Consider the following 23,719-nt stretch of genomic DNA (forward strand, 5'->3'; position numbering starts at 1 on the left):
CTGGTCTGCATGGAAGTGGTAACCACCTGTTCCTTCTCCTGTGTGCCACTGAAAAAGCCTGGCCCAGCCCTGAGCTCCCAAGCTCCCAAGCTCCCAAGTTCAGGCCTGACTCTTGTAGCTCAGTGTTTTACCACCCTGAAAAGACTTCACAGGCAGTTTCATGACTACCTTACCAATTGGTTTCTCCAAGTGAAACCTGGCCAAGTAGAGGGGGACTCTGTGGAAGATGATGCTAAAAGGTCTCCCTACCCCATGGTTTAAACAAGAGTTAGAGCCTCCCATTTACTAGAAGCTTTGAGGGGCAATGTTGACACCTTTCTTGAAGGCTTGGGTGCATGACTGATGATCTCTGGGGACCAGGAGAGCAGGCAGTAGACAGGGCTTCTTCCCTTGGCCAGGCAGGCAGTTTTATTCCACAAAGAGTAATGTATGACATGACTCTAAGGCCACAGTCCTACATCCTTCTGAGGGGACACTGCCAGTCCCTCAACCTTGTCTGAAACAGATGCTGCAGATCACCTGGCATGTCTTTTTCCCCATGTGGATAGGAAGTGGGGTGAGGGGCTTGGTATGGTCCATTTTACAAATCTCAGTCAGGACTAGCTAGGCATCCCTTTAAATATGAAGGATACAGACATGAAACAAGGATGACTTGTCTGCTACTCACATCACCAGGGAGGCTACCTGGAAAACAGGACCCCAAGAAAGACACAGGGATCGCCCAATGACAGAGAAATGGAATGAGATCTACATGAACAGCCTGGACATGAGTGGGGGTAATGAAAGGCGAGGGTTGAGGGAAAGAGAGCTTGGGGGAGCGGGAGATCCCAGCTGGATCAACAACAGAGAGGTACAACAAGGAATAGGAGACCATGGTAAATGAAGACCACATGAGAATAGGAAGAAGCAAAGTGCTAGAGAGGCCCACAGAAATCCACAAAGATACCCACACAACAGACTGCTGGCAGTGGTCGAGAGACAGCCCGAACTGACCTACTCTGGTGATGGGATGGCCAAACACCCTAATTGTGCTAGAAACCTCATCCAACTACTGAGGGATCTGGATGCAGAGATCCATGACTAGGCCCCGGGTGGATCTCTGGGAGTCCAATTAGCGAGAATGAGGAGGGTTTATATGAGCGAGAATTGTTGAGACCAAGGTTGGATAAAGCACAGGGACAAATAGCCAAATGAATGGAAACACATGAACTATGAATCAATGGCTGAGGGGTCCCCACTGGATCAGGCCCTCCGAATGGGTGAGACAGTTGATTGGCTTGATCTGTTTGGGAGGCATCCAGGCAGTGGGACCAGATCTTGTGCTCATTGCATGAGTTGGCTGTTTGAAACCTGGGGCCTATGCAGGATCCCTTGGCTCGGCCTGGGAGGAGGGGACTAGACCTACCTGGACTGAGTCTACCAGGTTGACCTCAGTCTGTGGGGAAGGCTTTGCCCTGGAGGAGATGGGAATGGGGGGGGGGTGGGGGGAAGGTGAGGGGGACGGGAGGGGGGAGAACAAGGGAATCCGTGGCTGATATGTAGAACTGAATTGTATTGCAAAATAAATTAAAATAAATTAAAAAAAATAGTTTAAAAAAATATGAAGGATACAAGCCAGCCAGCAAGCTGTGGTAGGAGCAACTGTGTGCCCAAGCCTAAGAATGGCAACTCTGGCACACCCCTTGTCACCCAGTCTCTGCAGTTCCACCTGAGTAGCCTGTGCATTCACAAGTAATTACAATGGGCCTGTAGCATGTCTCAGCCTGTGCTGGTGGCTCCTCTCCTGGCTCCTTCTTGCTCCCAGACCGCTTTCTGGCTCAGGTTCCAGGCTAGGCATACACCTGCCCTGGGTGCAGCCCTGACTAGCACATCTGTGGCTTTCATCCTCCTAGAGAGCAGAGTAGTGATTACATATTCTTCTGAGGAACATGGGTCCTGAATGGCACTCTGTGAGAACAAAGAAGGCTTTATAAGCCAGGAAGATTAAGGAAAGCTGCTTATCATATGTTGTATACCTGTTTTATGATGTTCCTGGGGGAAAACACAAAGAAACATCTATTTATTTCAAACAGGGAAGGGACTGAAAGACCCAAGGAAGAGTCAAGTTCAGCTTTGTGAGTAAGTAGGTTTGATGGGGTTACTTGCAGACACATGGGTGGCCCATGGGCAGTTGAACCACCACAAAGTCCCACCCCAGTCAGTTCTACCTCTTTCATAAGCCACACACATTTGGGAGGAGGTAAGTGAATCTCAGGGTCTTGTGAGGGTATCATGACTCTCTTCCTTTCCAACAGGGATTGTTGAATAGTGCTGTCATCATAGGCCCAGCTATCTACTGTATAGTTCTGTTTATTTGTTGCCATGACTACAGACCAGGTTTTCCTGTAGGTCATCAGAGCTGCTCTGTTCCATGATGATGATATCATGTCAATCCTGGGTAAATCAGCTCTATTACAATTAAATTGTGCCCCCTAACACTTTTGGGAATAGGGTCTTTTGCAACCTAAGCAGTGCCATGTGGGCAGGTGACTGGGTTTGGAGATGTAAGGGTGGCACTCAGAAGGGAGTAAGGAATAGGAGGGAATGTGCTATGGGAATCTAGGTTCTTTTCTCTAGAAGATCCTTTGAAGCCTTGTGTAATGCTTGTGTCAACAATGATCACTTGAGGCAAAGGGGGAGAGCATTGTTTTGGTGGTGCTCACTGGTAATTTTAAAATTCTTGCAATTTCACAATGGACATAAGCCAGAATGGCTAGGAGGCTTTCCCAGACAGTAGTATTGGGTTTCAGAGCATTGAGCAATTGACATGGGGGCTGCAGAAGTGGGGGTCAATACCAGCAAGTCCCACCTGCTGCTAGAATCTTCTGGATGGCTAGAGACAAAGGATAAGATTGACAAGGGGTAATGTCCATTATGGTATCATTACTCCCAAGAGAAGGGAGGGGGCAGAAGAAGGAGGAGGAGGAAGATGAGGAGCAAGAGAAGATGGGTATGTGTGTGCTTGTGTCCATGTGTCTGCACACAAAAGCCAGAGGATGTCATCAGATGTTCTCTGTTATTTTTATTTTTCGAGATAGGTTTTTGAAGATACCACAGAAACCACCATAAGCTTGCCATTTTGGCTAGGTTTGCTGGCAATGATCTTCAGGGATCTGGATATCTACATACTACAATGATGGGATTACAGGCATAGGTAGCCATGCCTGACTTTTATGTGGGAGAGGAGGATTGGAACTCAGGTCTTCTTACTTGCACAGTTAGTGCTATCCCTAAGTGAACCATCTCCTCACCCCTGACCCCAACCTCATTTTCTTCTGGTTTCTTACTACTCCCTGAAACTTCTGTCTGTGTGATCATGAGACTCATTGGTACCATTGGACCATGGACAGAGCCTCCCGCTGGCTTCCTCATGAGAATCACTAGGTACTGTGGGCAGGGTCTTCCCTGTGAGCTGTCCTATAAGAACTGCCTATAGATCCTTTCATGATGCAGTCTTGCAGGCCTGACTTTCTGCTGGCTTCCTATGAGCATCATGGCTGTGTTGGACTTGTTGTCACTTTGACAAAATGCTTGAGGAAAAGCATAAGAGCCAAGAGACTTAATTTGGCTCATGGTTTTAAAGGGGTTGACAACCATGGTTGAGAAGGCATGATGGGGCAGAGACGTTTAAACAGGAAGCAGAAAGAGAATGACTCAACTTCAAGCTTATTTCTTTTTTTTCTCGTTTCATCTGGACCTCCAACCTCTGAGATGGTGTTACCCATATTTTCAGTGGGGTAGAGATATTTCACTCTGTGGCGGTTTGAATGAGAATGCCTTTTGTCCTGGCCAGTTTTATGTCAACTGGACACAAATGAAAGTAATACAAAAGGAAGGAACCTCAATTGAGAAAATGGCCCCATAAGATCTGGCTGTTAGGCATTTTCTTAGTGATTGATGGAGAAGGGCCCAGCCCATTGTGGACAGTGTCATCTCTGGGCTGCTGGGCATGACTTGTATAAGAAAGAAGGCTGAGCAAGCCATGTGAAGCAAGCCAGGAAGCAACACTACTCCATGGCCTCTGCATCAGCTCTTGCCTTCAGGTTCATCCTCTGAGTTTCCGCCCTGACTTCCCTTCATGATGGACTGTTACCTAGAAGTGTAAGCTGAAATAAAACAATTCCTCTCCAAGTTTCTTTGGTTATGATGTTTCATCACATCCATAGTAATCTTAACTAACACAGCTCCTATAAGCTCATATGTTTGAATACTTGGTCCCCGGTTGGTGGAACTATTTTGGAAGGGGTTAGGGACTGTGTCCTTGTTGAAGGAAGTGAGTCACTGGAGGTGGGATTTGAGGTTTCAAAAGACTCAAGTGATTCTCAGTGTGACTTGTTGTCTTGGTCTCTTGCTTTCTTATCAAGATGTAAGCTCTAAACTACTCCCTCTGTCCAGCCATCATGGACTCTAACCCTCGGAAACTGTAAGCAAAATTAAACACTCTTTTTAAAGTTGCCTTGGTCATGATGTTTTATCACAGCAATAGAAAAGCAACTAAAACACATTCTTCATTTATTGTCTCTGGATATACTTCAACAGACACACCTAGAAATGTTCCTTACTGACCTCCTAGGCACTTCTCAATCCAATCAATCCAGAAAGCAGGATTAGCCATCATTCCTTTGCAAGTCTTGCCTATACTATACTCCAAGAATTTTCTGGGAAGGAAAGTTATATTTCTTTCTCTCCTGTCTCTTTTTTGTGGGACCAGTTACTGGAAGTTTCTGTGGTACCCCAGCATCCGATCCAGGCTCCTCTGAGTTTTGCTGGGCACATTAGGATCTTCTAGAAGATGACCATGCGTTACACCTCTGTGCTGTGTTGCATTCTGCAATGTGCAGGCTACTTCATTAACTCCCATGCCAGTCTTTTAAGGCCCTCATTATCTCCTTGCTCAAAAGGAGGAAACAGGTGAAGTACCAGGATAGCTCCTTCCAGTTGCTAAGTGGCTAAAACAGGACTGAAACCCAGGCTGGTCTCACCATTGAACACTATCCATCCCACAGGATGGAAGATCATGCCCCTGTCAGCTAAGTGGCAACCCTGTTTCTGCAGCCTGGGAGTGGTCTGGCAGATGAACGTGATCTTTTTTTTTTTTTTTTTTTTTTTTAAATTTCCCTTCAAGTTTCCATCTGTTTGCCCAGCAACCAAATTTATGCATGTTCAGGCACCATCTGGGACCGCAGCCCCATTTCCCAATTTGAGGCATTTTTTTCATTTTGTACTTAACATGCACAATGGGGTGGTGGTCCAGAATAAATAGCTCAGCTCAGATTGCCAAGGTGCTAGGGGCCTCCACAGGAATTTTCTCTGAGGAAGGGGAAGAAGGAGGGGTTTTTGATAAACTAAAATTTTGTTTTTGAGCCATAAGGCTATTTCTTCTGGCTGGCATTTCAGTGGGCTCCCATCTGCTGGCTGCATTTCATGCTGGCTCTTTGTTGTCTCAACTAAGAGCAGACGATGTGCATCACTGAGTATGTGTATATGTGTGTATGTGTGTATGTGTACACATATATGTGTGAATGTGTGTGAGACCACTCCTCACAACTTTGAAAGTGCTTCTTTTTGCCTGTTACCTTTAGAGCCAGTGCATCCACAGTCACACAATCTGGCACCTGGAGAAGATTGAGCTTGGAGAGAAAAAGCAGAGACTCCGGGTTTGCAACTTCCAGAGTCTTAGAGTTCCAACACCCCTGGAGTGATTTTAATCATATTTAGCTTGGGATCCTGAAAAACAATCTTATTTAGAACTGAACTGAACTTAGAAATTGCTTTCTCCCACCCCATTTATGAATTGCTGCTAGTTTTCTGGTTGTGCCATGATTAGGTTAATTTCCCCTGTTATTTGTTCTTGTTAGATGACTTCTTGCTCACAGACTTCCTACAGGTAATATCCATTGTCACTGTTACATTCATAGACAGTCAACCTTCAGTCCCTGTGATTGGACTGCCAGGTCCTATCTTGTTTGTTTGTGACAGTCTTCAAATATAACACAGGCCTAGAACTTGTGGTCCTATTAGCTCACCCTTCTGAATGATGAGATCACAATGATTTGAGTTCTGATCACAAAATCTGAGTCTGGGTCACAATGTCTGATTGGGTACTATAATGTCTCTGTATGTACCATACTTTTTCATGGTATGTTTCCTTCCACTTTGCTTATCATTGTCTAATAACAGCTAATGCTATACTATTCTTTAAGGTGACAAGTGGCCCTCTCTTACTCTTCCTCATGTGTAGTTCTCTTGTAATCTGGGTGATCAATGCTTATGGCTTTTGGAGGGAGCCTAGAGTATAGTCCAATGTGCATGTGGTTTAGAGGGCTCATCTTTCTTAGTAGGTGGGGATTTACACAGAGAATGTGCCCTGGGAATATGGGAAGGTTAGATGCCACAGTCTACAGAGTTTTGCCTAGGGTCTAGCACCTGCTTACTCTATATGGCCCACATTTGTTCTCTGAGTTATTTTCTCAATTGGGCATTAAAATAAACCAAAGAAAGTAGAAATGATGGTGGAATGTCAGCATTATAACTATCCAGAGGGCACAGAGAATTTCAAGGACCTCAGGATCAAGGATCAAGGATCAGGAGACCTTTCTTTCTCTGGTTTTCTTCTTGACAAGTTTCAATCCCCTTGCCCTTCTGTCTGAGTATGTGTACACTACTCCAAATCCCATGCTCCCTCACTCCTTCCCTTCCCTTCTCTTTCTGCAGTACTGGGCATGGGGCCTAGGGCTTCACATATGCTAGGAAAGTATGGTCCTGCTAGGTTACATCCCCATCCCTTCCCAATTCTTGTGGTACTAGGAATGGAACTCATGGCTGTGCACATGTTAGGCAGGAACTTGACCATTGAGCTCCATCTAAAGACCCCTTTTAACTTTTTATTTTGACACACAATCTTACTAAACTGACCAAGTTGGCTTTGAATTTAATATCCTCTTGCCTTGACCTACTGAGTAGTTGGGATTACAGGCATTTAAACCATAGGACCTTGCCAATGCATTGAAATCTTAGCCCTGGGGTAATATTTTGTACAGGTAGAGGCTTTGCAAGGAGCTTTACTACTGAACTAATATCTCATAAAGAAGGACTTAAGGCTATCTCTCATCCCTTCCACTGATATTGTGGTTCTAGTCAGAAGACAGATGTCTGTGATGAAGGGAACTTCACCTAACACTAAATCTACTGGCGTCTCTTGGCCTTGTATTTCTGAATCCCCCAGAACTATTAAGAATACATTTCTGTTGTTTATAAGTCTCTGGGTTTATCTTGTTTAAACATCTAGAATGGACCATAACATTGTGTGCCATTCCCCAGATCCTTTGCTGAACCTTGGTGTGGCATTCTATTCAGGTTCCAAACACTTCATAGAACAGTGACTCCATACACTCCATAGAACAGTGTTGAGGATACCATTTGAGATTGAAGGCTTCCTAGCTCCATGACCTAGGCTGATGCTTACTATCTAAAACTTTTCCTCCCATCCTACCCTTGGAGGCAAACTTCTAAGCATTTGTCAAGACCCAGATATCAGGTGTAACCTCTTCTAGGAAGTCATCTAATTCCCAGGGTGTTCCATCTTTTGTACTTTGTGGTCCCTGTGTGCTGATTGCCGTGGCCTTGGCAGCTGGCTTATCCTGCCTATGTACCCTGAGATCAGAAGCTGTAATTTGCACCTCAAGGAGCCAGCACTCACCAAGTTAGTAGCAATGAGCTCTAGACAAATGACCTAGCCATCCCATGTGTCCATAAGCACCCCCTAGCTTGCCTACAGAGATTGGTCCTCTTTCTAGAGCTCAGGGACCTCAGCACTGAAGCAAGCTGAAACCCCTCCAGCCAGGAGGCCCTCCTGAACAATGGTTTTGGAGCACCTAAGTGTGACAAGACAATACAGCCTGGCTTGCAGAGGGAACAGTTTGAGGTTTGAGTAGGAAGGCTAGACTGTACATTTCCTTATAATTAGAAACCAGCCAGTTGTGGTTTCTCCAGTTGGTCAGCAGACAGTTGTGACTGTCTGTGGCAGGGCTTCTGGGGAGACAAGCATGCCTACTAGATGCCCATTTAGCCTCTGCTGCCCACAAAGGCCCCTTGCTCACTCCCAAACAGAGCCACCCACTGTGAGTGAACTGAGCTGCAGTTTGCTTTCTCTGAGAGGTCCTCCCTCAGAAGAGCAAAGGCTGGGTGGTCCTTACAGGAACCTTCTTCTTCTATTTTTACATATAGCATGGCTTTGTAATGAAGACTCATGTATGAACTCTATGGTCTCTTCATAAGATCCTTGGCACCTTGGAACAGTGATAGTGGTCTGATGCCATTTTTTTTTTTTTTTTTTTTTTAGCAATGTGCCTATCCTTTATGAGCCACAGAAACAGATAGAGTTGTTTTCTAGGAGGACTCCACACTTACAGAATGAAGAATTGTCTTCAATCACTTCAAAGTCAGATACCAATCTCTGAGTCTGCAGGGAACTACCTTCTTCAGAGCAAATGTGTGTGGGTGGGTGTAGGGGGTGCTAAGGGGGCTGGCCTAGCCTGGTCTTCAGTTGGATTTGCAGTCTTTCCTTTCTGAATCTTACTTTTGTTAAATGCAAAACAAGAATGATGATACTTAAGTTCTTGTGGGAAACAAACCATATCTCCATATTTAGAATGGCTGTCTAGAGTGAAGGGCACTGTCCTGGCTGCCCAAAGTCAGTGACCCCATGAAGCATCTGCATGGATCACCAACAATGAACGACCACTGCATCTCCAACAGAGACAGAATGCCAGATGTGCCTGTGGATGGGATTTGGTATTTGGGGAAAGGACAAATACTCGCAAATAAGTCCAGACATGTAATCAAATCAGTCTATATTCAGGTGGGGCTTTAGAGCTGGGAAAGTGCTGAGTGGTAAGCACATGAAACCAAGACCAGGGAGCAAAGATCTTAGGACCAGAGAGCAAGGAGAAGTCTTCTCTAGACACAAAACGTTGAGTTCTCCTGAATCTAAGCAGGTTTTTAGTATCTGGCTGGTGGATGTCATCTGTGTGCTTAAATCAAAGGATGGATGGTGGTAGTTTGTGAACATTACTAGGCAGTGTGATGGAGACTTGGTCTTCCATGCCAATGCCTCAGTGGAATGTGGGCAGATGGTCTCTGGGAAGGTCTGACTCTGTTCCCTACTCTGTTACCATTCCATGCCCCCAGGATACAAAGGCTCATAGTGCCAGAATCCAAAGATAGCAGAACTCTAGCATGCTGGCTTTTAGGGTCCCAAGAAAGCCTCATCTGACTTATGCAGGAGGCAAATGGCAAGAAGTCTGGGTTAAAGCCTAGGGACCTTGGCTTGGCCTTTCCTCCTCCCTGGGCCCCAGTTCCCTCCTTAAGCAGATGAGAGAGTTAGGTCTGATGTTGCCGAGAGCTTTTCCATTGGTGACAGCTTATGTTCATAAAGAACATCATTTAAAAAAGAAAAAGAAGAAAAAAGAATCTCAAGGAAGCCCTGTCAGTCATCAATTTCCAAGTGTTCTATGCACTTCCCCCCATTGGGAGGCAAAATGTGATTAGACCATATGTTAGGCTAATTGTTCCCCAAACAATTTAAACATTTGGATGTGCTTGCAAGATGGAAGCAAAATGAAGGGGGAAGTAGGTAGTGAGAAGTGGCTGGTCCCTCCTCAGAAGTATTCCTGAGGATCCTTCCTGGCCTCAATGCCATGGGCATAGCCAAGGCAACAGGGCCGAGCATAGGACCTGGATGCCTGGTCCATGGTGTCAAAGGTGAGGACTGGTTCTAATGTTCATTCATTCATTTGTTTATATATTCATTCATGTATTCATTCATTAATTTATTGTGTGGGTATCACTGGAGTACCCAGCCTATGTTTGATCCAGAACTAGGGTTGAGTCAGAAGGTCAGCTGAGGTTCATATTTTCTAGAGCTCTCAGGCTAGCCAGAGTGATAGGCAAACCACTAAGGAATTGCAGCAACCTGTGACATGCTCTAGATAAGAAAATATGTACAGGGGACGCTGGAAGGCCAGATGAGTGTCAAGGGAGCTGAAGTTCAAGCATTGACCCAAGGGGATGAGGGCCACCAGGCAGTGGAAGAAAGCATTTCTAGAGGAGAGTGGCTGGCAGGAAGAAGCACAGTGCAGGAATGGTATAGCTTGTGGAGTATAGGAGACCTGTCACATTCAGAGATGAGTACACAAGGAAAGATGTAAGTGGGGCTGGACAGTTGTGGGGAGGTCTGGGCCTATGAGTATGGAGGAATGGCAAAGAAGTGCTACACAGGGAGGTGATGGGACACCTGCTTCTATCCAGAGCTCTATGCTCTTTCCAGAGAACCTTTCAGGTTAGCTGTCTGTGTGCTCACCCCGGGCTCCTAGTTAGGGTGCAACAGTTTCAGTCTAGGGTGTACTCCAAATGCTCTTGTGGCATTAATGTGGATCAAACTGGTAAGATATTGTAGATGCTCTGGGGCATGACATCAGCCCTGAAGACTAAGCTGCTGTCTACCTCTCTGGCACAGACTGTGAAGCCAAGAATTGAGAGGAAAGAGAGATGGAATAATTAGTTATACACGGTCTGCTAGTTCATTAAGTATACCCACTTCTGGAAAGTGGACAGTGACCAGCATTCTTGGGTGAGGTGTGGCTGCTGTAACCAGCTGTGATGAACACCACCTTCATCTGGTTTAGGCCTCAGCTATGGGACCCTTCCCAATAAAGCAGGCCTGGCAGCAGCACATGCTGCAGCTGAGGAGGCAGGTGCCATTGGGTCTTCCAAGAATGAGGTGGGTGGGCCTGTTCCAGGAGGAAGGTACTATAGATAAGTTTGGTGACTGTAAGATGGAACGATTGGAGATCTGTAGACCTGTGAGCCTAGCCAGACAGCCCAGAGGCCACAAGTAGCTGGGGAGGCACGAGGGTTTGTCTGCCAGGCTCAGCTTCCTCGCTCCCTCACGCCCTCTCCCCATCACTGCTATCACACCTCCCTGCGGCAGTGGCTGAGTTGAAGGAGGGCTGACAGATGCACTCGAATATGGTTTGGTTCAAAGAATGAGCTTAATTAGGCATTTAAGCCTGTGGTTGTGAGTCCAAAGTTTTCTCTCTTTTGGCACGTGACCCAGGAATGCTATTGAAGCTCATTGATGGAAATATTCAGAAAGCTGGAAAGAGATAAAGCAGATGGACCCATGTTAGAATTAACCTTTCCCTGCCTGCTTCCAAGTGAGATCAGTGGTACATTCATTGTGTCCTGGTTGGGCTCACAGGCACATCACCAGGAGACCTTACTCTATACAGCACCCACTTGTATCTATTTGCCATGGACAAAAGGGCAGGGAGATGGTTCAGGCCTCATACCCTTCCAGATGTCCTAGAATGTCAGGCAGAAAGGCCCTGTTTCTCTGTGTAACCCATGTTTCAGTTCGTGGTCACTCAACAACCAACCTTTTTGTTGTTGTTGTGGTGGTGGTGGTTTTGTTTTGAGGCAGGGTCTTGCTATGTAGCTCTGGTTCTCTTAAAGTTCACTACGTAGACCAGGATGAACTTGAATTTACAGAGATCTGCCTGCCTCTGCTGCCTCAGTGCTGAAATTAAAGGCATGCAACACCATACCCAGCAATAGTGAGCCTTTTATACCATGGGCATCATGACATAAAGTACAGTGCAACTTTGAAAGTCCCAGTCATTAAAAATTCCCAAACTTTAAAAGGTCAATGTATCTTAAAATGACCAAAGTCTCTCAACTGTGGGGTCTAGTGAAATCATATACAAGTTACATACATTCTCTTTTTCCAAAAGGAAAGTAATCACAATCAAGTAAAACCAAAGCCCAAGAGCTCAATGTCTAATATTGTGAATATTCTCACTCTGGGCTCCAAAGGGCTTGGGCAGTCGCATCTCTCCAACTCTGCCACATACAGCATATACAGCTTGTCCCATAAACTCAGGCAAGCTCCACTTCACACATGCTTCTTTCTTGAGTAGATGTTCCACAGTCCTGGTCTCTCCAATAGCCTAGGTTGCCCTTTCACCAATGGCCTCTCCTGTTTTCTCTTCTAACCTTGCCACACAGGGCCAAGCCCCAGCATCTCTCCATGACTTACTCAATCATGTGTCTCTTATGCCATCAAAACCAGTACTGTGTCGGAGACTCTTACACATTATTTGCTGAGTTCTTCTGACAGCTTGATGTATAGCTGTGGCCAACCTGAGACCACAGCTTTTGCGCACTGACCCTGAAAAAATACTCCCCTACTGTCTCAATGAAGCACAAAAGTTTTTATCCCAATGATACTAGATTCTTACAAATCACAGGTGATTTTTCAGCCCTAACTGACCAGCATCCATTGTCCCAGATGAAGCACAAAAGGTTTCACCTTAGTTGTGCTGGCCATTGTTAACCACAGATGATGCTATAGCCCCAGCTGACCAGAAATCACAATTCTTAATTCAAATACATCATACAAGTGTCCCTGATGGATAGAGTCTTTGATTCCCTTTGAAACTTCACAAGCAAGGCTTCCATTGTCTGCATTTCTCTCTGCATTCTTATCTTCCAAGGTCCCTCTATGACAGTCCATTGTTCTGCTAGCACTCAATGACTTTTCCAGCCCGAGACTCCCAGTCTTCCATGATCCTTCCCTAAAACAACACAGTCAGGTTCCATCACAGAAACATTACACTTTCTTCTGGTACCAATTCCTGTTCTAGTTTCTTTTCTCCTGCTATAATAAAATACCCCGACCAAAAGCAACTTTAAGTGGAGGAAAAGGGTTTATTTCATCTTAAAACTCCCTGGGAAAAGGGTTTATTTCATATTGAAACTCCCTAGCCACACCAATCAGGTGTGTGTCAAGACAGGAACTCAAGCAGAAACCATGCAGGATGCTGCTTACTGGTTCACTCACTGACTCATGCTCATCTAGCTTTCTTATACAGCCCAGAATGATCTGCCTAGGGATGGTGCTGCCCATAGTGGGCTGTACCCTCCCACATCAATCATCAATCAAGACAAACTCTCAAAGATATAGCCACAGGGCAGTCTGGTGGAGGCAATTCTTCAATTGAGGTTCCAACTTCCTAGGTGACTCTAGGTTGTTCTAGGTTGTGTCAAATTGACAAAAATTAACCAGGACATACCATGTTTGCATCTTGGCATATGTCTAGCAGGGAATGTACCCAGAGGTGATTAAGGTGGGCCTTTAGCACCCCTCACCATGCCTGCCTCCCCTTTGGTACACAGAATTCGTGTCATATCCTGCACAAAGACAATTTTACAATCCATAAGGCATTGATCTCACCTCTGAAACAATATCCCTTCCTTGTGCACACAAGTTCCAACAGATTCCACGAGGCTGGGACCAAAAACTACAGATGGAGTCACTCTTAAGGCATCCTTGAGGTCCACCCTCCTGCTTCTACTGAATTGGGAATGCATTGAGGGGTGAGCCCCATTTCCTCAGATGTAGTTTCTTGGGTGCCTTCATTTCTCACTTGCATAAAGGAATCAACTGCATGGCTAAAGTTGTACTCTGGTCTCCTAGAGCTGTCTGCTGGGAGAGGTAGCCAGAAGCTACCTCCCATCCCACTCCCCCGCCAGCCAGCTCTTTCCCTGGGGTTTACAACTGAACCTGCTTGGTTTTCTCTTCACAGTTGTTTTCTTATTTGTTTTGGGACAAGGTTTCACTGTGTAACCCTAGCTTGCTTCAAAGTTGCAATGTAGACCAACTCAATTTGAATTTGTAATCCTCCTGCCTCAGCCTCTTGAGTGCTGGGATTACAGGAATGAATATACCACTACATTTGGCTCTCATGCTTGATGTTTTTATAGGAATGGTGTGACATTTAGTTTTAGTTGCTTGAAACAAGATACCTGTCTGTCTCTGGGGTGCCTTCAGGGGCCTCCCACAGGGTAGCGTGAACAGCACAGAATGTACATTTGTGGCTTCAGTGAGAGCATCACATCCCCACTCTCTGATCTAATAAGATCTGTCATGTAGCACAGTGACAGAGGAACAGACCTTTCATTCGCGTGGATGCTCACAATGCTAAGTGCTGGTGACTTGCTGCAATGAGCAGGTCTGAGCCCCCTGGGATATGTACATTCCTATGAAGGAAAGCAGTCAGGAAAAAGCCTTCCCAGGAGGCTGCAGCTCAGGGTAGAGGTACAGCTAAGTGTTTCTAGGTTGTGTCTCCTTGGCAATTCACATCCTGTAGGTCCAGTGGGGCCTGCTGCTGCCTAGTGCTACACAGAGTCTGTGTGCAGGTGGGGTGTTTGATCTCTATCTGTTCCTAAAGGCTGCGAACAGCCAGTCAGGAAGGAGCTGCAAGGCCTCTGGCCTGCACAGCAACAGAATGACTGAGGCCCCAAGAGAGCAAGAAGAGATTGGGTGGGATAAAATTGATGCTCTTTTGGCCAGAATGGGGTTGGAAGTTCTGAGAATCAGCATGCAGGAATTCATCTACTTAATGTAGCACTGTGACCCAGTATTAGCATCAATGTCGTGAAGGTTTTTCAGGTGTCTGCTAGAGGGAACAGTGCCTAGGTAGAGGAAGGAGGGGTGCAGGGTTAGACAGAGGGTAGGTAAAAGTATAGTTGGTCCATCTAGAAGACCCAGTGGAGGGAGTGATCTATAATCTATCATTGTAGGCAACAACCACTCTGCATGCCACCTACTTCTCACTCCCTACCCTCCGGGCTATGGCTAAGTTACTGCACAGCTTCTTCCTGGCTGAGAGAAACTGCTAATGACATCATAAGTGAAAGCTTTCACTTAGTACAGGAAGCCTCACTAAAAGCCACGATTCCTCTTATTCATGTTGTCACTGAAGGATCCCCCTGGGCACAGGCATCTGTGACTGGGATGGCAGCAGCTCTCACTAGGAGACTGGTGCTCTGCCCCTAGCCTTTTGCTGTGAGAAGGAAAGACAAAGGCCATGATACAACTCAATAGACAGATGAGATATGTAAAGGACCTCCTGATGGATGGTTGGCCTCTGAAAAGGCCATTTGGAGGTCTTTGCAATCTAAGAAGGACAAGATGACTAAGGTCTCTCCTGTCCCGACCCTAAGCACCTATCTTCCCTGGTGGGGATGCTGACTCAAATTCTGGACCAGAATATCCTGGAACTCCTCCACCTGGCGCTGGAAGAAGTTTGAAAAAGGCAAGCATTGGCCCAGCCCTGGTGTCTCCACACTTTGGACACTAACAGAACTTGTGATTGGTTGACACCTTGCACTTTTCTCTACCAGGACCAAGAAGAGAAGGTAGAGGCAAGTTAATGAGCTGGAATCTCTTGAGAGAATGTCTTTGGGGATTCATGAAAGCTAAGCCAGGATGTGTGGACCAGTGCCCAGACACTAAGGCTCTATGCTCTGGCCACGCCACCCTCAGACACCTGCTCTTAAAACTTTTGTTTCAATCTACTTTGTTGTGTAGGGTGAGAGGGCTGGTAGACGGAACATCTAATACTGGCCCTGAAGAAGGTTGCTTCGACTTCTGTGCACTGGACACATAGTGACAACATTCATAACGATGAGGTAGTACAAGGAGTGGCAAGGTAAGTACATGTGGCCAGGGCAGAACTTGAGCTGGGGACCTTGCTCCCTCCCAGTCTTGGTGACATGGTTGTTTAACCTCAATGGTACTTCTCCTTGGGAAATCTGTCTCCTAGAGAAGTGGATGAGTAGTACTGGGTCACACAGCCTGCTGAGACCAAAGGTAGAGTTGATGTCCCTGCTTAAAGAGACTGAAAGCTGTTTCCTCCTCCCCACAGGGCTCTGTGTGTGATGAATGTGAATCATCCAAAGGTTCTCAGAATGAGCAGCGACCTGCCTCTTGCTTCTGCCTCCCGATGTGAGCAGCACATTTTCCTGCCTACTCTGTTCTGTCATCCCTGGAGACAGGTTTGGTGTGCGGGAGGTGCAAGCATGTGGACTCCATGGACTCCAGTAGCAGAATGGTTTGTTGTTATTGTATCCTACAGCAGCCCAGGCCAGCCAACATAGCTTTCTGCCCACTCCTGTGTCCAGGGGCTGTCTGTCTGTCAGGACATGGGCTGAAGAATAATGTCATCATAAACAAGCCATGGATACTCTAATGGGATGTGTTTCTTGTCTTCCCACCCTTGTATCCCTGGGAGCTCCTTGAGTACAAAGATAGCATGACATGTCATGCCCAGGACTGGCCACTCAGACTCTGATTGGCATCCACCTTTCCTTTGCCCACTGTGGTCCTTTCTCGCAAGGATCTTCACTAGTACAGGTGTAAGGTGAGCTGGCTGGGGTATTGACCTAGGACCCAGGACAAGATGAAACATGTGCACATTACTTCCAGTGTGCTCTCCCATGGGGCAGCTAAGGCCTGTCCACTGGTTTCACTGAGATGTCCTCAGGAGTATCCTGCTCTCTGTTGTGCCTTTTGTTGGCAGTAGTCCCTTTCCTGCTCTCTTCCTTTTGTGTGTCTGCCTCCTGACTGCCTTCCATACCACATGCTTGAATCTAAGTTCTTCCCATGGCCTGAGCTGGGGCAGTGGCTGCCTGCTGGGGTATGGATGAGGACTCAGTGGGACATCAAAGGCAGTTCTGCTTTCTGTTCCTGGTCCTCCTTGGCTTGGGATCCCTCCCCTAAATGAGACATGGACTGACCATATACTATCTTAAGACTCAGCAAGCCTTCTGAACCATTCTCAGCAGCTGCAGTATTTGCCTTCAACCATCTTCTCAATTGTACCCTTACTTCCTGGGGGTTGTAGAACCTTGGTGTGTTCTGGAGGAAGAACTCAAAACCTTTCAATCCAAAATAGCCCTTCCCATAGAGTTACCATATCAAGGATCCCTCTGTGCTGCGTATACAGAGAGGGTTCTAAGGGGGGTGGGCCACATTGCTCTTGGCAGGTGTCATGCTGGGCATTCCATTGTTCCTATGTAACAAGGAAGTGGGACCTCAGGCTTGGAGATCAATAGTGAAGGAAAAGTGGTTCTTAAAAACAAAACAGCAATTCTCGCTCATATAAACCCTCCTCATTCTCGTTAATTGGACTCCCAGAGATCCACCCAGGGCCTAGTCATGGATCTCTGCATCCAGATCCCTCAGTAGTTGGATGAGGTTTCTAGCACAACAATTAGGGTGTTTGGCCATCCCATCACCAGAGTAGGTCAGTTCGGGCTGTCTCTCGACCATTGCCAGCAGTCTGTTGTGTGGGTATCTTTGTGGATTTCTGTGGGCCTCTCTAGCACTTTGCTTCTTCCTGTTCTCATGTGGTCTTCATTTACCATGGTCTCCTATTCCTTATTCTCCCTCTCTGTTGTTGATCCAGCTGGGATCAAAGCACAGGGACAAATAGCCAAATGAATGGAAACACATGAACTATGAACCAATGGCTGAGGGGTCCACACTGGATCAGGCCCTCCGAATGGGAGAGACAGTTGATTGGCTTGATCTGTTTGGGAGGCATCCAGGCAGTGGGACCAGATCTTGTGCTCATTGCATGAGTTGGCTGTTTGAAACCTGGGGCCTATGCAGGATTGTTTGGCTCGGCCTGGGAGGAGGGGACTAGACCTACCTGGACTGAGTCTACCAGGTTGACCTCAGTCTGTGGGGAAGGCTTTGCCCTGGAGGAGATGGGAATGGGGGGGGGGGGCGTTGGGGGGGAGGTGAGGGGGACGGGAGGGGGGAGAACAAGGGAATCCGTGACCGATATGTAGAACTGAATTGTATTGCAAAATAAATTAAAAAAAAAAAACAAAAAAAAAAAAAACAAAACAGCAAATGCATGTGCTCCTTCAATACCAATGACTAAGCAAATGGCAGGGGACAACATGGTGCTATCAGGTGTTACTCAACAAGAGATCTTCTGTGGGAGACAGTACACTGTCTTAGGTCCCTGGACCATCCTGGAAAAGAGCCACAGCTCTAGAGAACTGTATGAAGCCAAACATGGGCTTCCTTGTCATCCTCAAAGGGTATCAAAGCCCAGAGAAGTCTGGTCTAGGTACATTTAGTTTCCTTTCCTCCTTCTCCTTTCCTTCATCTGCTTTTTTCTGCCTCTTTTTTTCCCTTTTATATTTCTTCTCTCACCCATACCTTTTTTTTGGAATACGGAATAAAAAGATGGGAAAGGTAGGTCTTGCACGTATTGGGATTTTGGTGTGGTATGGTGGGATTCAGTCTGAATGGTGGGCTTGAGTCTTCCTACTGACAAGTCCATGGGCCATGCTTTTATCAATGGCTTCACTGGAATGTACATGGTTCTGTGGGCTGTAGAGATGATAATGTGTGGGGACCACACCCCACTAGCTCTTGGACACTGGACTTGAGAAGCTGCTTTGGAGAAAGAACCAAGCTTCAGCCATACAGTCTCCAAGCACTAGGACCAGAGGCACTCAAGTGAGTGTGAATAGTTAGGGTTGCAAGACTTGGGCAGGGCTCCCTTAGACTGAAGTCTTTGTATCCTACTTCTGTTTCTCCTTTCCCAAACTCCTCCTGTCTTTCACGGGCATTGCTGGATACCTTGGAGCTGGAGGTTTTAGTGTACATGTGTCTAGTTCCAGCTTTCTGCCCTGTATAGATGTCCAATGAATGTTGTTGAATTAGGAGACCTGGCAGGTGAACTCCACCTAAGATCCTCTGAGAGATGTTAAATGCTGTTTCTATAGGACTTCCATCCTCGCCCCAGGCAAAGGTGCAATTTCCAGGGAGCAGCCTGAGGTCTGCATAGTCATATATATGATGCAGCCAGATAGGTCAGTAGTCAGTGTAGATCTTCCTGAACCTGTCAGGGGAAGCAGTGCATAATTAAATGTCATTAAATGGACTCAGACACGTCCAAGTTCATTAGTACAAGTGCCAGCTGAGTTTGAGTCATTTCTGAGGCTTGGCAGGCAGAGACGGTCCTAGGGGGAGAAACCTTGTGTTATGAGATGGGTGCTGGGGATCTAGTGTTCCTCTTCTGCCTGATAGACTGGGTGCTTCTTAGTGGGGAAGAAAGGGCTCCAATTCTATGGGTGCTTGGATACAGGGCTGAGTGGCTGCAGCACGATCTGAGCTTTGCAGAATTGCTATGGTCTCTCAAACCAAGGCAGAAGTCTGGGTCCACCAGACACCAACTTCCTAGGCAGTACAAGGCTTGCTAGACCCCCTAGAGGGTGAAAAGAAGGGAACTCTGCCATCTTGAGTGAGTGGCTGGCCCCTGGGCAATTGAATGACCAAGGTTGGGCAGTAAGGTGTGAGGGGCGTGGTGGGAAGAGGCCTTGCATTAAGGAAACTTTTAGCACAGCTGGCTGGTGGGGCAGAAGTGTAAACTGTTTTAAACTCATGAATATCCCCCTCACTGCAGCTTCCAGTTCCACATTTAAGATTCAACCCTGGGGTTAAGCAAGTGCTTGTTCAGGTTTCTCTTGAAATTCAGATCTTTCAGGGTGTATGTAAAGTGTCACGTGGTATCTTATCGCTCCCTCCAGAGTGTGTCTCCAGGCCTGACACTGGCCTTTCATCTCTACACCAAGTACCCAGGGCCTGGCTACCTGACTGTGTTTGTTGAATGAATGATTGGCACTCTAGGCAGGTGTGACTTCATTCTCAGGTTGAGAGGAAGGAGAGTGCTGATAGCAAATGTCCTCCCTTTGCCATTTTCCTTCTGACAGGGAGAGCCCAGCTTTCAGCCCTGACAGCTCTGAGCTGCGGAAGGATCATGTGGAAGTGGAGGTACCCTTGACATGGTATACATACACTTCAATATCCCAGCAGTTTTAATACCTTTTTCTTTACTACCAGGAGATTGTCTGGACCAGAAGATTGCTGGAGCTCCCCAGAATAGGTCACACATGGTAAGTGAGTGGGCATGGAGCAGAGCGCCAACCTGGGTAGGGGGGCTTTGCAACAGTGGTCTGGTAAAATGGCAACAGTCAAGAGCAAAACCACAAGTTCACAATCTGCATGGAATCTTCAGTGCCAATTACAGAGCTGCATGGAGACCCAGGGAGCTAGCTGTTCAGAGGGTCTAGAGAACCTGTTGTGTCTCCATCTCCCCACCATCACCTCCATGTGTGTGTGCATATTCATCTGTCAGTGTCTATGCAGACATATTCAGCTTTGGTTTTGTTTCCTCCCATGACTGTTCATGGTTGTATGCCAGTGTGGTGTTCTGTGTCCTTGTGTGTCTATGAGTCTTTCTGGACTCATTCCCCTGAACTCATACCCCTGAACACTCACTGTAGTTGTGGTCTCTACAGGGGAGTTGCTTTCTTCCTTCCACTTTTTCTGCCTCTTCTCTGCCAACTATCCACTTTGGGCATGTATGTTCTGTGCCCGAGGGAGGACAGCAAGGCTTATTTATTGGTAATAGGACCAAAAGGCCAGAGGTGTAGGAGTGAAGGCAAAAAGCATTCTGCTTATAGGAAGTCAATTTTCATCTTATTTATTTAAGCTTCTGGATTCTTTTGTTACTAGTAGGTGGAGGCTGGAATGGTCTCACAGATGGGGAGAGCAATCTGGGGCCTCCATTCAGGGTTTCCAGGTTCTTATCTGGAACAAATGAAGGATGAAGAGATGAATCCTAAAAGGAGTGTTTTGGATAACTCTTTTTGGGTAACTTCTAATGAGTGGGAGGATTGCTCATGAGTTAGAGCAGGGAAAGGTGGTGTCCTAGTTTGATTTCTATTGCTGTGATAAACACCATGACCAGGTCACAGTACATCATTAAGGGAAGTGAGGGCAGGAACCTGAAGGCAGGAACTGAAGCAGAGGCCATGGAGGAGTGCTGCTTATGGGCCTGCTCTCCATACATTGCTCAGTCTGCTTTCTGCTTTCTTATACTGCCCAGGACCCACAGTGGTCTGGGATATCACATATCAATCTTTAATTAAGAAAATATCCCACAGATTTGTCTACAGGCCATGTGATGGAGGCTTTCCTCAATTGAGGTTCTCTCCATATGACTTTAGCTATTATCAAGTTGATAAAGAAAACCTAACCAACACAGGTGGAGAATTCCAGGAATGAGCTGGGATTCTCCCAGAAAGCATTTCCCCCTTTCTGTCCTCATGTGGAGTTTGATGGGGTGTTGTGGTGTCAGATATACAATTTGGGAAGGTTAATAATATGGAGAGACCATAGGACAGTTAATGGTATCCCCATTGTTTGCTCACAGATGGTTTGGAGTCGTAGTCTTGTGTCTTTGCTACTTGAGTCACTTGATGTCCTGCTATAACACAGCTCTTTGGTTGCATCAGTTTTGAACCACTGTATAGTGTGTCTCTGTTTTTTATCCCATGCCTTTTAATTTGCCTCAACCATGTTAAACAGAGTGGAGGCTAGGTCCTAACTTCATTCTATTTGTATTCCACTTAACCATTCATCAAAGGTTTCTGTGACATGGGGTAATAGTAAGATAGCTTACTATTGCTATTACTATCTCTGACAAATAATCACAAAGTATATTTCTCTACAAGCCCTGGAACAGATTAATGTGTGTACTACTAATTAAGTTTTCCTGAGTGCAAATGTCCTCAATGAAGTGATATCTCGGGGACCCAGATTCCTTCTACATTGTGGCTCTGCAATCATTTTGGGATTTAGTCTTGCCTGATGGATTCTGTGTGTTTACCCAGAAGACAAGGGTAGAGTGGATAGTCTTAATGGATTAGGCCTGTAAGAACAGAACATCACTTGAGGACTCTATTAGCCAGATTCAGACACTAACTGTAAAGGAAGCTGGGAATTGCCATGTGGCTTTGTGTCCAGGAGGGTAAGAGAAGTAGTTTGGTGAAGAATCAGATAGTCTCTTTCATATCAATCTCCAATATGTGTTTTCAGTTTTTTCTGTTAATTCAAAAATACAGTAGTTATCTAAAAGTGGGTATGCATTTATTTTGAAACCAAATGTAAGTGACCACAGCCTGGGAACACAGATATGAGTTTCCCCAAGTTCCATATTCCAACAAGATAATGGTTCCATGAAGTTTCATAGTAACAGAAAAAAAGAAAATCACAAAGCAAGATACTTTTTAGATATATTGGTGTGAATATTTCAGAAATATCAGGAGGGTCATAGAAAAGCGAGGAACTTTCTGATTGGATTAAGATGCTATTCAATGACGTTCTTAGCTTTTGGGTTGGTGGAAGGTCCATTCATACTTCTAAAGGATTTTCCTGGGAGTCACAGGGTATTGGGTCACATGCAGTGGTGGGCAATGAATGGCTATTGAGAGGGCTAACGATAGCCCAATGTAGTCTGGGTCTGGACCTGCAACATTTCAACTGTCCACAATGAGTGGAATCGTTGAGCCTTTGTAGTCACAGCCTCTTCTGTAGACCTTCTTTATATCTCCCTTGTTATAGCCCACTGTGGATGGAGCATACCTTCCCGCCCCTCTGAATTTGACCTGAGCCACATAATTTCTGTAACCAATGCATCGTGAGCAGTCATAAGGTCCATCACATACTCCTGAGGACTCTGAGGCGGTATGGCCTCTTGCACTCCCGTCTTGCAGTTTGTATGTTGAGAAGAGTTCTCCAGATGGCTGCTAATGAGAACACATTTACCCTCGAACAATAATCCAGACCAGCAGCGCCTCAGTCAACCATTAAACTTGTGAATAAGAAACAGACACTTGCTGGTGTAGTTGACAGTGTCTTAGAGTTGTTTTTTACACAGCGTTATGTGTACTATATGCACTAGCTGACTTATATAACTAATGCCATACAACATTATGGACATAGACTTTCAGTATATGCTGCTCTTCTGTATCTCCATGACAGCATCTGCCATGGCTACTCACTAAAAGCCTCTCTTTATATCCTCTTCAGAGCCAGGCCATAGGTAAGACATGTAATGGGTTGCTTTTTCCATGTTTCTACTCTCAGTTCCTGTGCTTAGAAGAGGCAGGGGCTCTAGGAATTTCTGTTTGAGCCTTGTCAATTTTTCACTGGTGGTGCTGCATTTCTCTACTTGCTAGAGGTGAGCTTTGGAAAGCAGGACCCATGTTAATTTCCTGTTCATGAATGTTTGCTAAGTTGTAGTGACTTGATTGTCTTTCCCCCTTAAAATGGGAGTTCCATAAGGACCTGTCAAGTGCTGGCTGGCAGCCCTGCAGTGTGAACTCCATGTTTAGTGCTTACAAGATGGATCTGTCATTGCCCATGAGGATGAGAGGATGGGCTGCCTCCAGCACTGTTGGCTGGAAGCTTGTGCTCTGGACAAATGTGAGCCCTCTCACTCCCCCAGTTCTTGGCATCAAGAGCCTGAGACAGTAGGGAATGATGCAACCTTATGCACCTTGGCCCAGGCATGCCTCAGGGAAGCCAGCAGGTGGCACTGGTAGCAGCCCCAGCTGCCAGAACAATACTCTTACTATGTTTCTGACCACAGCCTACATATGAGGAAAATCTCTTTGACAACAAGATGCTTGGGGCTGCTTTAGTATTGTTTGTGGAACTGGTGACAGACAGGGACACGTCTTGGTTCAGTCATGTTCTTGCTAATGTGAGTGGTGAGCAGTATAGTGGTAGCTATGAGTGCCCAACCAGACATTGTTCTACTAAAAGCTGTGGGCATGTGAATACATCTGGGTCACCTGAACCAAAGCTGGGTCACTGCACTGACAGACCACGTGGTTGGTCACTGGGTTAGGGTACAGTTAAATCTCGGGATCTGTGTCCTACTAAAGTCAACCATATATAACAGAA

General features: G+C 46.1%; 1 long non-coding RNA gene across 7 annotated transcripts in view; it reads left to right on the forward strand.

Moving 5' to 3' along the window:
* The window catches only part of LOC128094524 (uncharacterized), a 180,374-nt gene that overhangs the window by 74,540 nt on the left and 82,115 nt on the right, over positions 1–23,719 (forward strand). For 3 of the 7 annotated variants that reach the window (XR_008212994.1, XR_008212995.1, XR_008212992.1), the window contains exons 7-9: positions 15,473–15,593; positions 15,810–15,889; positions 19,808–19,860. This is a non-coding gene — a long non-coding RNA (uncharacterized LOC128094524). Of the gene's footprint in view, positions 1–15,472; positions 15,594–15,809; positions 17,640–19,807; positions 19,861–23,719 lie in introns of those variants that run through there. The other 4 variants (XR_008212990.1, XR_008213002.1, XR_008213001.1 and 1 more) reach the window with 2 other exon arrangements.

Source organism: Peromyscus californicus, unplaced genomic scaffold (genome assembly GCF_007827085.1).
Source record: "Peromyscus californicus insignis strain IS unplaced genomic scaffold, ASM782708v3 Scaffold_4__1_contigs__length_199733344, whole genome shotgun sequence".
NCBI classification, from domain to species: domain Eukaryota; kingdom Metazoa; phylum Chordata; class Mammalia; order Rodentia; family Cricetidae; genus Peromyscus; species Peromyscus californicus.